This window comes from Tachypleus tridentatus, chromosome 2 (genome assembly GCF_004210375.1).
Source record: "Tachypleus tridentatus isolate NWPU-2018 chromosome 2, ASM421037v1, whole genome shotgun sequence".
NCBI classification, from domain to species: Eukaryota; Metazoa; Arthropoda; class Merostomata; order Xiphosura; family Limulidae; genus Tachypleus; species Tachypleus tridentatus.
Genome location: NC_134826.1, coordinates 61,280,612 through 61,294,931, shown reverse-complemented (window position 1 = coordinate 61,294,931; position 14,320 = coordinate 61,280,612). Strand labels below are relative to the sequence as shown.

General features: G+C 36.2%; 1 protein-coding gene across 5 annotated transcripts in view; it reads right to left on the bottom strand.

Moving 5' to 3' along the window:
• Positions 1-14,320, bottom strand: part of LOC143243950 (uncharacterized) — a 92,694-nt gene that overhangs the window by 25,471 nt on the left and 52,903 nt on the right. The gene's annotated exons all lie outside the window — the stretch shown is intronic.

Sequence of the window (14,320 nt, the reverse complement as noted above, 5' to 3'; positions counted from 1 at the left end):
TAACTTGTCAGGATGACTAACGGGTGAGTTCAAACATCAACATTAGACACCTGAAGTTGGCCTTTCTAGTCTTGGTTTTGAGTTATTTGACATTATGGCCATCTTATTATTTAATATCAAACTAATTGTACTTTAATTCTTAAAAAGGAATCATATTAAACAAAGGTCTAATGTACAAGTTGAAAACTTAAATAGTATTAAAAAGATTAATGGCCTTTAAAAAACTAAAAAAATTTGTAAGGCAGACAGTGTCACTAATGACACTGTCTAATAATATGGATAAACACTGGAATGAAACATTTAAAATGGTACCATCGTTGAGAGTCATAAAGACTGCAAGACAGTAAAATGTGGCTTATTCTGACCTGAGTGTCACACAGACAACATATTGGTACATCAGTCACAGATAAAAGGAAATGATGAGTTAAAAATCTTTGACCAATACGTAGTCTAGTTAGAACAACTTCCTTTTTCAAATCCTTACAGAAGCAAGACAGCCAAAGTCCAATTGAAGAGTTCATTTGGAAAAGCTTGTTTTCACATTGCTTACTCCAAGTTCACTGCCAGATGGCAGTGTATTCTAGCCTTGAATACAGGACCAAAGTCCATGAATAGAACAGGCAGAGCAGTGACAGTGCCAGAAAAGACAGATTTAGCTACGATGTTGGTGAGCCTGTTCCTGCGAATACCAACTTAGCCTTGTTTCCAGAAAAGCTGGATAGAAGTAGATGTTAAAGAAATATGGGAGAGTCGATTTTGAATATCGGCAAGAATGAAGTGAGAACTAACATGAAGTGATTCAAAGAGCAGTAGAGAACAAAGCAAGTCTGTATAAATAGTGCAGTTTTAGTACTGCTTAGTTTCTATGTGATCCAGGACAAGAGAAATGACATACAATTCAGCAGTGAATACAGAAACTGTAGAGGGGATTCTGTGCACAACCACTAAACCACAACAAACCACGGTAGAGCCCACAGAGTCACCTGATTTTGAACCATCTGTATAAATAGGGATGAAAAGATGGTTTGAAAAATGTTCAGCAAACAAAAGACAGTACTTCTAATCAAGAATATCTGCTCTTCTTAGATGAAAAAACATTTGGGAATTGTAATAAGCCATAGTGGGATGGGTTGACCAGTAGATACAGCAATGTTATTCAAGGACAGACCCAATTCATCGAACTGCACCTGGATATGAAGGCCAAAAGGAACAATGGCAGTTTGTTCTGAAAAAGCACGGCGCACCAAGGAAGGAAAACAACCCCAGATGGGATGCTTTCAAAGCATATAGTAAAGACAGTTGTAAATGATTGAATTGGTGGTTTAAGGCGATAAGCAACTAGGCTATCTGTGCCAAAATACCAGTAAAATGTTAAAATTAAATTTAGTAAAATTTATAAAAGGAAATTAAGGTAAAACAAAACAAAGTTTAATTTCTGAATTAAAAAAAACACAAATAGCAATAAAACCAATTTTTACATCTAGTCTACAGTGGTAACAAAATCTACAGTTATATAAATTGTAAAGGACTTTCTGTAATACAACTGTAATCATCATAACTTGCCAGCAAGACTAACAGGTAAGTTCAAAAACCACTGTTAGGCACCTGAAGTTGGCTTTTCTAGTCCTGGTTTCAAGTTATTTGATGTTACAACCATTTTCTAATTTCAAATTGAACTAGATATACTTTGATTCTTAAAAGTGAATTACATTAAAAAAGGTCTAATGTATAAATTAAAAAACTTAAATCGCATTAAAAAGATTAATGGCCTATAAAAATAACTAAAAACATTTCTAAGGTGTACAGTGTAATGTCTAACATGACAGATAAACTTTTGGACAATGTATGTTCAAAATGGTGCCACTGCTGAAAGTTGTAACAACAGCAAGAGAGTAAAATGTGGATTATTGTGACCTGAGTGTTACACAGACACCACACTAGTGCATCAGTCCCAGATAAAAGAAAATGAGTTCAAAACTGTGATAAATACTCAGTCTACTTAGAACAACTTCCTCTTTCCGATCCTTAAGGAAGCAAGACAGCCAAAGTCCAATAGATGGTTTTATTTGGAAAAGCTTGTTTTCACATTGCTCACTCCAAGTCGACTGGCAGCTGGCATGGAGCCGAGCCTTGAATACAGGACCATAGTCAATGTATGGAACAGGCACAGCAGTAATAGTGCCAGAGCAGACAGACTTAGCTGTGATGTCTATAAGCTTGTTACCATGAATACCAATGTGGGCCTGATTCCAGAAAAACTGGATAGAAGTAGATGTTAAAGAGCAATGAGCCAGTTGGTTTTGAATATCAGCAAGAACAGGGTGAGGACTAAAGTGAAGCGATTCCAGAGCCAGTAGAGAACTAAGCAATTCAGTACAAATAGTGCAGTTTGAGTACTGCTTAGCTTCGATGTGATCCAAGGCAAGAGAAATGGCATACAGTTCAACAGTGAACACAAAAGCTGTAGAGGGGATTCTGCACCCAACCACTGAACCACAACAAACCATAACAGAGCCCACACAGTCACCTGATTTCAAACCATCTGTATAAATAGGAATGGAAGGATGGTTCAAAAGACGTTCAGCAAATAACAGACAGTATTTCCAATCAGAAGTGACTATTTTTCTCAGATGACTTGAAGATAGGTCACATTTGGGGGCTGTAAGAAGCCATGGTGGGATGGGCTGACCAATGGATACAGCAATGTTATTCAAGGACAGACCCAATTCATCCAACTGTGCCTGGATACAAAGGCCAAAAAAAGCAATAGCAGATTGTCTGTTCTGAAAAAGTATAGCCCACCGAGGTAGGAAAACACAACCCCAGGTGGGATGCTTTGGTAAGAAACAAAGTTTTGAAGCATATAGTAAAGACAGTTGCAAACAGTGGAGATGCAAAGAAGGTTCATGAGACTATGCATAAGCTCTGAACAGGGAAAGTGTGGAAAGCTCCAGTGCAGAGCCCAAGTCCTTCTTCATAATGAATGGGGTCCAGCATCTTTAAGGCCGAGGTCCTGGAAGAGCCGTATATCAGTGATCCATAGTTGAATTTTGATTGAATAAAAACATGATATATCTTTACCATAGAACATCAACCCACTCCCCATGAGGTGGAAGAGAGGACACAGAGAATGTTCAGTGCTCCTGTACCTTTGATCCATAGCTGCTTGTTGTGCAGTATAAAGGTCAGCTTACAGTCAAAGATAAGCCTCAAGATCTTTGTCTCAGGGACCACAGGCAGCACAACTTCACCAATACAGAACTAAGGATTAGGGTGAATACCTCATTGGTGGAAAAAGTGCATGCAAACGGTTTCAGAGAGAGAGAAGTTAAAGCAGTTTGCTGCGGTCCACCTCAATCTGTAGTTGCCGCTCAATATACCTCATGTTGGACGACTGACACGAGATGTGAAAGTCATTGACACAGAGCCTGTTTACAACAGTAAGAGGGAGTTCTTCAGTGACATCATTAATCTTTAGACTGAAAATTGTGACACTTAAAACACAGCCCTGAGGGACTCCAAGTTACTGTAGAAAAGAACAGGAAGGTGTCAAACCCAGATGTTTAATAAAAATGAACAAATGAGCACATAACCCATATAAATGGAGGTCTTGGAAAATGTCATACCTCTATGTAGTATGATAAGCCTTCTCAAGGCAAAGAATACTGATATAAGATGTTGTTTGAGAAAGGTTTCTCTGACTGACATTTCAAGTCGAATCAGGTGGTCTGTGGTGGAGTGCTGTCATTGGAACCCACACTGGATGAGCAAGAAAAGGTTATTTGATTTGAAGAACCAAACAAGACAAGCATTAACCATCCTCTCTAAAGTCTTTCAGAGACAGCTCATCAAAGCAATTGGGAGGTAGATTGAAGGATTCTTGGGATCCTTCCCAGGCTTCTCAAGCCAGATCCAGCTAAAAACAAAAAGAAGAATAGCAAGAGAAGCAGAAGATAGATGGCACAGCATCTTGTAGTGTACATCATCAGGTCTGACAAATGTACTGTGAGACCAATGAAGGGCCAGTTTGAGGTCCACCAGGGTGAAGGGGTGATAAAAGTCATAGACAATCAGCTCAAAAGGAAAAAGGTGATCACTCTACCTGAGTCTTTATGGCAAAGAAGGTGGAGGAAGAAGCAGAAGTGCTAGATACCAGGAAAAAGCTTTCACTTGGAGTATAAGCAATTCTCTGGGCATCAGCTACTTCCTGGCCATCAGAGAGTAAGATTGAGAGGGGGACAGAATTATATTGCACACTGACCTTTTGAATCTTGTCCAATATGGCTTTCAAACTGGTGGTAGAAGATATGCTAGTTGTGAACTTAATCCAAGATTCATTCTGGCTTTGACATCTTACCTGCCGGGCATGTGCACGAACCTGCTGGAAAGCAGCAATGCAGTTCAAGAGTGTGGGATACCTACAAAAAGTATCCCAGGCCCATTTTTGAGTCTTCCATGCAATGTGGCAGGCAGGATTCCACCACAGACGAAGATATCCTGGAAAGGTGTTGAGGTTTTAGGAATACATTGAGCAGCTGCCTGTATAATACAATAAATTACTGCTGCCACACAGTCCTCTACTGATGGCTTACAAACGATGGCAGGATCAAGTTATGTAAAAGCAGTGAAAGAGGGCCAATTGGCTTGATCCAGCTTCCACCAAGACACATGGGTTGAGTGGCATCGACCACGGCAAGTCTCTCTCAAAATTATAGGAAAATTTATTACTGCCTTGTAGGTTATTGTCAACTCTCTGTGAAAAGTTGAAGAACAGTGAAGGGGAGCAAACTGAGAGATCAATAACAGTAAAGGACTGACAAGGTGCATGAAAATAAGTATAATAACCATTAATGAAAAGAGAAAGGTTTTGATCTGAGAGCATATGCTCTACTGAGCAACCCATCCCATCAATATCAGTACCTCCTCATACGGGAGTATGTTCATTAAAATCTCCCAGGATTAAAAAGGGAGACAGCAACTGTTCAATGAGTGCATCAATGTCTGATTGATCATGGGTCTCTCCAAGCAACAAGAAGAGAAAACAAACAGTGATGGTATGACCCAAGGAAACATGGATGGCTATGGCCTCAAGGGTGTGGTGACAAAGACAGGATGGACACATGCTGATCAACCAACAGTGCCACCTCTCCACACACTAATCCATCACACAGCCTGTAATTTCCATACAAATAAAACTGCTGAAAGGTGACTGTATAAGCAAGTTTCAGAAATGTTTCTTTTAAGAAAAGACATACAGAATGATAGAAAGCAATCAATGTTTTGATGTCATCCAGATTAGAATGTAAACCTCGACAGTTCCATTGTATCAAGGTGGCCATTTTTATTTATGTGTAGGTGAAATGGGTGGATAACCCTTCTGTTTACAACCATGTCTTTTTTCTTTACTGTCTTTATTCGAGGGAGGGCTATCGACTCCATGGATCCTACACTGGGTCGATTGGGCAGGTCTTTGCTGTTGGAAGAGAATTCCAGCAACGGAGAATGTGAACAAATGGTCATTTTGCATCTTGGGGAGTGAGAAGATGTTCCCGAGGAAATGCCCATACCCATAGGAAGTGGATCTTGGAATGTATGTTAGGGACAGAGATGGGTATTGACATTGATTCATCAACTTTTTTAATCATGGAGATCAAAAGACTTTTCATTTGATTTGAGAATTTTCCTTTGGATGCACAGAGAGATCTGTTGCACTCCCACAACAGTTGTGGAATGAAGTGCAGTAGCATACATCTGAGATAAAGTGGTGAACAGCAACTTTCAAGCCTCAGGATAACTGATGTTTCGAATTGGTTTCAAATGTTGCAACTCGTAATCATTGTGGTTTTTGCCATTACAACAAGCACATGTCAAGGAACCACGACATGATGTCTTTGAGTAATTCAACTGCTAACACTGGAAACATCTGAGAGGGTTTGAAATGTATGCCTTAATTGTGGCAGGTTATCTTAATTGCGAGGTACAGAATGTTACAGAGCCCACTAGCCCCATCTACCATGTAGCCCCACAAGAAGATGCACTACAATGTCAAACAAGGACAATACAGCAATGCCAGAGTTTTGTGAGCACTATACCTAAACATCAGCATCAGATACAATGTCCACAACATCTGTTGAGAACATCCAACACTGGTGTTTGGTTGACCCTAGCCCAACTGGACCAGCCAAATGACCCTAAGGAGGCCATCTTAAGACTGCTGGTCTACAGGAATTCAAGGCCAAAGTGTTGTGTTAAGATTGGACCCCTCAACTACCAGGATCCTCTCCTCCCCTTCAAGGGCCACACACACAGCAAATACATGTGTGGATATTTAGATTCCAGAAGAGGTAACCTGAAAGAAAACAAGAACAGAACCTTCACTGGGAGGTCCCCTCACCATGTATAAGAATCCACACTAAAGGGATAGAAAATGAGGAAACTGGGTAGAAAATATGAGCAAGGTTGGTATTTTAGGAAATATATTTTCAGTTTAAGAAAATGCTAACTTTCAATCACAAAATAGTTAGAATCCCACCCTGAAGTGGTGGAGAACCACAGGTTTCACAACCCAGTTTCTAGTGTTGTAAATCCAAAGTTATACTGCTGTAAAAAAGTATTCCACTTTAGAAATCACCCAAATGGAGACCAGGAGGTGTGGAAAGAAAGAAAAACTACACCACACCACATCTGATCAAGGTACACTTTTTGATGTTTTATGATTATGTTGCAAGCATAAAAGGCAGAGAAACAAGAATGAAATCTATGATACATACTAATGAAAACACTGGGTGCCAAGTGGTAGGGTGCAATAGACTGTAGTGGTAATATAACCTCATTCAACATTTGGCAGCATCTGGAGTTGCACATTAGTTCTGTGATAGGCAGAAGACATCCTAACTCTCCAACTTCAAATGAGAATTGAAAAGCTGGTAGGGAAGACAAGCTTTTGTTCCACAATCTGTCTCAATTCTGTGCATTTCCAACACAACTAACACCTGATCCACCTCAAATTGAAACCCAACAGATGGTAAGAAGGTGGAAAGACCTGGAGGGATGAAATCTCAGGTCTGAAACTAGGCCTAAGTGGATATGTTTCTTCCAGTCTGCAGTAGATGGAGAATGCCCTTCTGTACATACGCAAGTAGAAATACACATGTTGCATCCAACTACAACCAACACAGTAGAAGATGGACCACAAACTTGTTGCATCCAAAACATAATAGTATTGGAGCATTTTTAATCCAGTCCACTGAAGGAGGAGAAGGAATATTAGCTAAAACACATATGAAGATTTACTTAGCTGGTCATTTCCACACAACATCTGATCCCATGCAAACCACATCCATAGAATAGTAAGTTGAAGGAATATCTCATTCTGATGGGCAATCTGCATATGTAATCATGACATGGCTGAGTGCTTCAATCAAAATCTGGTGTTATCTGGAATTTTACAGTAGGTTCACAGCAGAAAGGATTTCTAGCCATCTACATGATACTAATCATGACCAGGCATCTCCAGCCAAAACTAGACCTACCAGGAATATACACATGGAGGATGGCATGAAGGAGGAATGCAACGTTACAAAAAAGCAATTGGAATACGGAGTAGTGCTACAAGCAAAACCTGGTAGTATCTGGAATTGTACATCAGGTCTGAAGTAGGAAGTTCAACATGCCATCAACACCACAGAATGTTGCTGTGATATGATAAATAACTTTAGATGACAGGCTTCCATGCTCCATCACCCCAGCAACTAGGAAATGAGGGCTTCATAAAAAGCCCATGTCCCCAAAAGAGATATGGTATCTTGTGCAGCAGGAGAGAGAGAAAGGTCAATAAACTGCAAACAAAACATTGCACATCCCATAAGTGAAAGTTAGAAGGCTAGACCCCAATGTTGAGGGAGAGATGAACCAGATTTTGTGTGGGTTTCAGAAACATGAACAACAAATTTGACTTCAGAAAAAGCCAAATGTGGCCAGTCTTCTACGTAACGGTAGAAACAAATGCCTCTGGCATGAAGCTGTCAAGCAAATGACCTGAGTACTCACCAGAAGTCAAAAGGAGCCAAAGTGAGTCCAGCTGATAAAGCCCAGAACTGATAACACTGCCCCTGACAAATGAAACAGAGAAAATGCTGGGATGGCTGGGAGATGGGAATGCATGAATAGGCATCTAATACACTGACTTTTGTTATCCACAACCTGGAAGTAAAACCCACCAAAGGGTTAAATAAAACTCCATTGTGGATTTGAATATGACTAGTAAAAAATTCAGGGATTATAGATCTGTAACTTGTTGTTAATCTCCTGTATTTTTAGGTACAATAGACAAATGGAAGTAAAATGCTGGCTGAAAAGATTCCACAAATTTTATGGCCTCTTTCCTAAGTCTTGAACCACCTCCTGTACATAACAGTGGGTGGAGGGTGTGAGGACCCATGGTTCTATTGTAAATGGTGTCCAAAATGATAGAAATGGAAAAGCCTGGCCTTCACAGGCCTCAAGAATCTGGGACTGGTAAAGGATTGAAAAGGAGCTGAGAGACAGAAACTAGAGGAGAATGTTGAGATAAATGAGAAGCTAGAAAAGAGGAGCAAACTCAACTTCAATCTCCCAGGATTTAGAATATCTTTCAAGCACCTCTTCACTAAATATTAGCTCATAGATTCATCACCAAAGAGGAAAAATTGAGAAGCATAGGAAACAGGAAATAAAAATAAGACAGCATAAACCTATGCAATTAATTCAAATATGAGCAAAAGAGGTCTGGGTAAATCTCCTGTTATCACTCATGACTGAGAAGCATATTTGGGGTTGGGGTAGGCTGTTAAAATCTTCATCCTTCCTGTCACAAATAACAGAAGCAGGAATTACAGAATATTCGTCATGTGGTGATGAGGGTTGCATGAATGTGGACATTTTTGTTGAATAATTGCCATCATGTCTTCAGCTGAAAATTAAGTACTCAACCAGGTAGTAGTAGGCAGAAAATATGTAGCAGCAGAACATCTATGTTAGTAGTAACTACCCCACTCTTCAAGGGCAGCAGTAACAACCCTAAACTGTAAGAGCACAAGGACAATTCCAAACATGAAAAAAAAGTAAAAACAACTGAAAAAAGAAATTTATAAATGAAAAAAAACATGAAAAATTAAAAAAATGTGAAAGAAAAACCAAGTCTGTAGAAAAAAAAAGAAAAATGTTGACAAACATGCAAACAGAAACAAGAACATCTGGTTGGTAGTACTGCCAATCAAAATATTATTAATGAGTGCAAAAGTGAAAAGTTTGCTGGTTACAATAAGGGTTGTGTCATGCTCCCATTGATGGAGAGCTGCTGCATAATCCTATACACAAAGAGGAAATGGAATGCTAGTGTTGAGCATTGAAAATTTGTGCTGATGGAGAGTAGTACTACTCGATAAAGCTATTTTGATGGGAAGGTAAGATGCTGTATCAGAAGTATAATTTCACAAAAGTATTTCATTTTAGCAGCACACACATCAAGCTTTTATTTCTTTACATTATCCACAGTAGACTGAAATATGTCATCTCTCACGTACCATCCTGTCATCCAACAATCATTCCTCTATGAAGACCTGTTAACTCCTTTCCTTACGACACCTCAAATCCAACTATCTGTTGGTGTCACAACAGCTCTTGGCCATTATAAAGTTTAAACAAAGCATCAGAAGATTTTCATGTAAATTAATATAAATTTTACAGAGCAGTGCAACATTGGATTTATATGCAGATTCAGTGGAGACAGGCCCATCACTAGTAAGAGAGTGTTGATAACAGCAATATATTTACAGTAAAATCATAATGTGGGAGTCAAAGTATTACATTCCTGCATTTCCAAGGAACTTAACTTTGTTTGAAAAATTTCTTCTTTTTAGTTAGCTTTCCCAGTTAGGAAAGCATGGGCCATTAATATTCTTCTAGTTATGACTAATGAAAGTGAATATATTGCATGGATTGATACAAAAATTTTAAAAAATCATGAGAAAATACAACTTTACATGAAGGAATGTTATCTTCCTGATAATTTTCCCTTGGTGAATGCAATTTTTATCCTTGCAATGCAGTTTGCATGCAAGCACTAAATCAACTGTTTTTCAGAAGTTAACTTGTTTCAACTTGCAACAAAATAAAAGTTCTAACAAAAGAGTCAGTTGCTCAGTCAACATAAATACTTGAAGAAGACATCTTTAACTCTTTCAATGCAGACTTGGTCAATTTGATCAAGCTCAAAACCTCAAAGTAACCAGACTTTAAGTATATGTTTTTTGTATCTTCATAAAATCTGACAAATGTTTAGTAAGCACCACAAACCTTTTGTACACAAATAATCAGATATTTTAAGTAAGTTAGTGTTAACTGTTTTGATTGCAAAGTTATTTTTATGTTAAGGTTAAACTTACTTTTCTTTATCTGAAAATTGTGAAATTTTATTTGCATAGTCTTTAAAATCTCTTCAATAAATATCATACCTCTTTTTCAGTAAGACTTTATATTTTAACTGTTGTTTTGAATGTAACTATCCCTAAAAGTCATGGCATACTCACTTTGACCTACCTGTAATGAGAGAGTCAACATACAGTTTCATTTTGTGTTACAAGTCTGAAACTAATAAGTTAACTTCTTATTCAGCAGAAAAAATTCTTTCTATCCTTACTAAATGATGTTACGATGTTTCAATATTGGGCCCATTTTACGACTGTTTCAGGTGTTCACAAACTCAAACTATTTAATGACATAAATAACAATAACAGCACATAAATCTGGAAAGAAAAACAAACAAACGTCCTTTTTATTTCCTCTACAGAATTTTTTTTTTTTGATGAAAGACAGCATTTTGATGTTATTCTTTTGTGATGAATGTTTTACCACACATCCAGAATGGCTGCTTATTAATATACAAGTCTGACAATAAGTGCAAGATTTGTGATTTTAACTTCTTTCAATTAACTAGGAATGTACTTAAAAAAAAAAAAAAAAACTAATATCAATGTATGAAGCCAATCCACATTTTTATGAGACTATTCTTGTAAGAGACAAAATACAATGGTTCTGATCATAATTTGCAAATCAAAACAACCTCAGTTACAAATTAGTTTCTTTTTTTCTTAGCATAATGTGCAAATCATTCCTTTCTCTTATATGTTGTCTTCAGGACCTCCAAGAACTCAGTGAAACTAGCAAACACTTCAGTTTTAAATATCAAAAACCAAAGGTGATGTTAATTTCTCAGAAATTTCCATCAGAAGGCACATACAGTACTTTCTCATTTTCTCATGCACATAATGCATAGACTTTGTAGTAATCTATTCATGATTGGAATGTACTGATTAGACTAGATTGGATAAATAACACTGAACCAGTTATGAATTCACTCAATACAGTCTCAATACCAAAGACTGACCACATAACTGATTTTACTTGTGTATAATTTTAGTACTATAATTCTTAATATGGTATGTGTATTTTCACAAAATTTGGCAGACTTTCAGTAAAATATTTTTACTGAAGATGTGTCCGTGAATATATCGAGTCTCTTTTGGAACAGTCAGTGCAAAATAATATTCATGTTAAAATTAAATTTAAGAATACATTTCATTTCAAAAATCTCAAGTGTCATTTGCATAGTCTCTGGAATCTACTGAATACATTTCAAATAATGTGACTAAAACAATTTTCCTGGCTTTCTACTCACACCACAAAAGCTTTTACAAATTCATCCAAGCTAATAGATGTGTTTCTCATGGAAACACATGGAACTCAATAAAAACCTTGTTACAAGCACAGTAAAGGATGTCCATGGCAAGAGAAGTAATTACTCCCGAAAGGTCACTAGAGACCAAGTTCTGAAGTGAGTGATGAGGTCTCATAAAAAATACAAAATAAACTGGATTAATTTGAGAAATTATCTGTGGCAAGCTTGTTTAGTTGCAATGTCTTCAAGTTGCTTCTTTCTCTGGTTAATCAACTGTTGCATTATTTTGTGACATCTGAGGTGTTTGGTACTTCTTGCAGTTTTGAAGTATAACTTTATATACTAAGAACTATTTCATTCATGAAATACCATGTATGGTAAAATTAAATACAAGGGTTTGAAACAGAATAAGTGTTATTAGAATAAAACATACCATTTACCTCTTTATTACCACTGGATGTCTTTACAAAAAGTATTAATCTTGAATATGGTTTTTGAATTGCACTTTATGTCACAACAATATATAGTAATACTGAAATAAATCTATACCAGATTATTTTGCTTTAGAATATCCCATTTTTATTTTTTTTTTTTTACTGTTGACTGACAAATCACATAAGCATTATTCTATTAGTTCACATATTTAGATACCATATATATTATTGCCAATTAATGAAATGATAAATGGTTGAACAATAGCTCTAAAATCTGGAGTCAAAACAAGCTTTAGTGAGGGATAAAGTATTCAGCAAAAGATAGTTGAGTAGCATGGTTGAAATATAAGTTTTAATAGATGGAGTATCATAGCTCGAGATTAACTTACATTTTAACATTAATGCTTTTACCACAAACCTACTCTATACAAATTTCTGTGATTAACTTACAAAGTGAAATATTAGTAAATTATTTTTTGAGTACTGCAGTTATTTTTTCATTATTTGAGAATACTAATATCTCAAATAATAAACACAAAAATTCATGATCAAATAGATACAGTACAGAAATAAAGTTTTACATCAAATGAAAGTAACATTCAAGCCCAGGCTACGCTACTTGGAAATATTACAGGTTCTAAAATAATGTTCAACGTTAAACTGAAAATAATAAATAAAACAAAAATTAAGTGATAATGTAGTTATCAGATGAAGACATTTAATCCTCTCTATGTTACAGAAAGATCAAAATACAAATGTCATGACTATTTACAGAATTACATTCAAATTTCAATTGAACTATGTTAATGTATACAAATACACTTGGCATCAAAACATAGCTAATAAATCAACTTTTAATTTAAAAATGACATTCTCAATTTTCCCTTGCCCAAGTAACATGGCATTTGTTTAATCCAACTTGTTCATTTTCAACTTTTTTATTATCATCTCTTTTTGGTGTCAAGTTAACGTAGATATAGATAAGGCAATCCATTTTTCTTCGCTTTCAGCTATGTAAACCAGAAAGACAGACCCAGTTGCCACACCCTCAAATCACTATCTATCTTTTACAAATTCCCAATAATTTTCAGTGTAAGAACAGTTTTAACTTACCAAATGATGTATAATACTATCCTGTTCTCAATACAAATGTTTAGTTATTTTGCCTACAGATTGAAAGTTGCTATAACTGTTATTTTGTTGTCTTAAGTGCAAAATGAAAGTGAATAAAAATTTTATACTGTACAAGTACCATCATTACAAAAAGTAGTAGGCTTAATTTTCAGCAGTGAAGCACTGACACAAATGGCCAAAATTTCTTAATCTTATATGAAACTTTTACTTGTTCTTATAAAAAGGAAGTACAATGTAAGAATTAAAAACGTATTAATTTATATAAGATTTGACAATGATGAAACATTTCTCTACAAGGCATGCTCATAAGTTTCATATTATTCAACATCATAATTTGAGCTACATGTTTGTCTCGTGATTTACAGCTTCTTATTTCTTCATAGTAAACAAGATTCAAAAAGTAATAAAACATTAAACTTAAATAAAACTAGATACAAACTATAATAAGCCTTAAGCTGTTCCTAATAAATAATGTATTTTCTGTTACAATCTGCAGTCATTACAGAAAAAAAAAAAAACTAATTAGATTTTTTTTTCATTTACTTTTTGATATAGTGGTGTGGTTACAAAGTCAGTTAAAGCAATAATAAGTGATGGGCAGAGAAAAAAATTACAACTGAAATATAAAGTTTTACTGAAGATGTTATGCAAAAGGAGTTTGAAACTGTAAACTGATTACTGGAGTCATGCTCTGATCGTGTATATTCACAAACAGATTTTTAATAAAAACTTGCAATATTTTGTGAATACATCTTGCTACATTAGAGTTGTAGTATAGACAGCTTCATAGTTGCCAAATGATCAAATCTGTGTTAAAACATTTGAAAGATAATCATATAAGATGGTTAATGAGTAATGTACAAGACCTATGAAAACAGCAGAAGATAGATCACCTATTGTTTGTTTGTCTGTTTTGGATTTTGCTCAAAGCTATACAAAGGCTATCTTTGCTTGCTCTCCCTAATTTAGTAGTGTAAGACAAAAGGAAAGGCAGTTAGTTAGCACCACCCACTGCCAATTCTTGTGTTACTCCTTT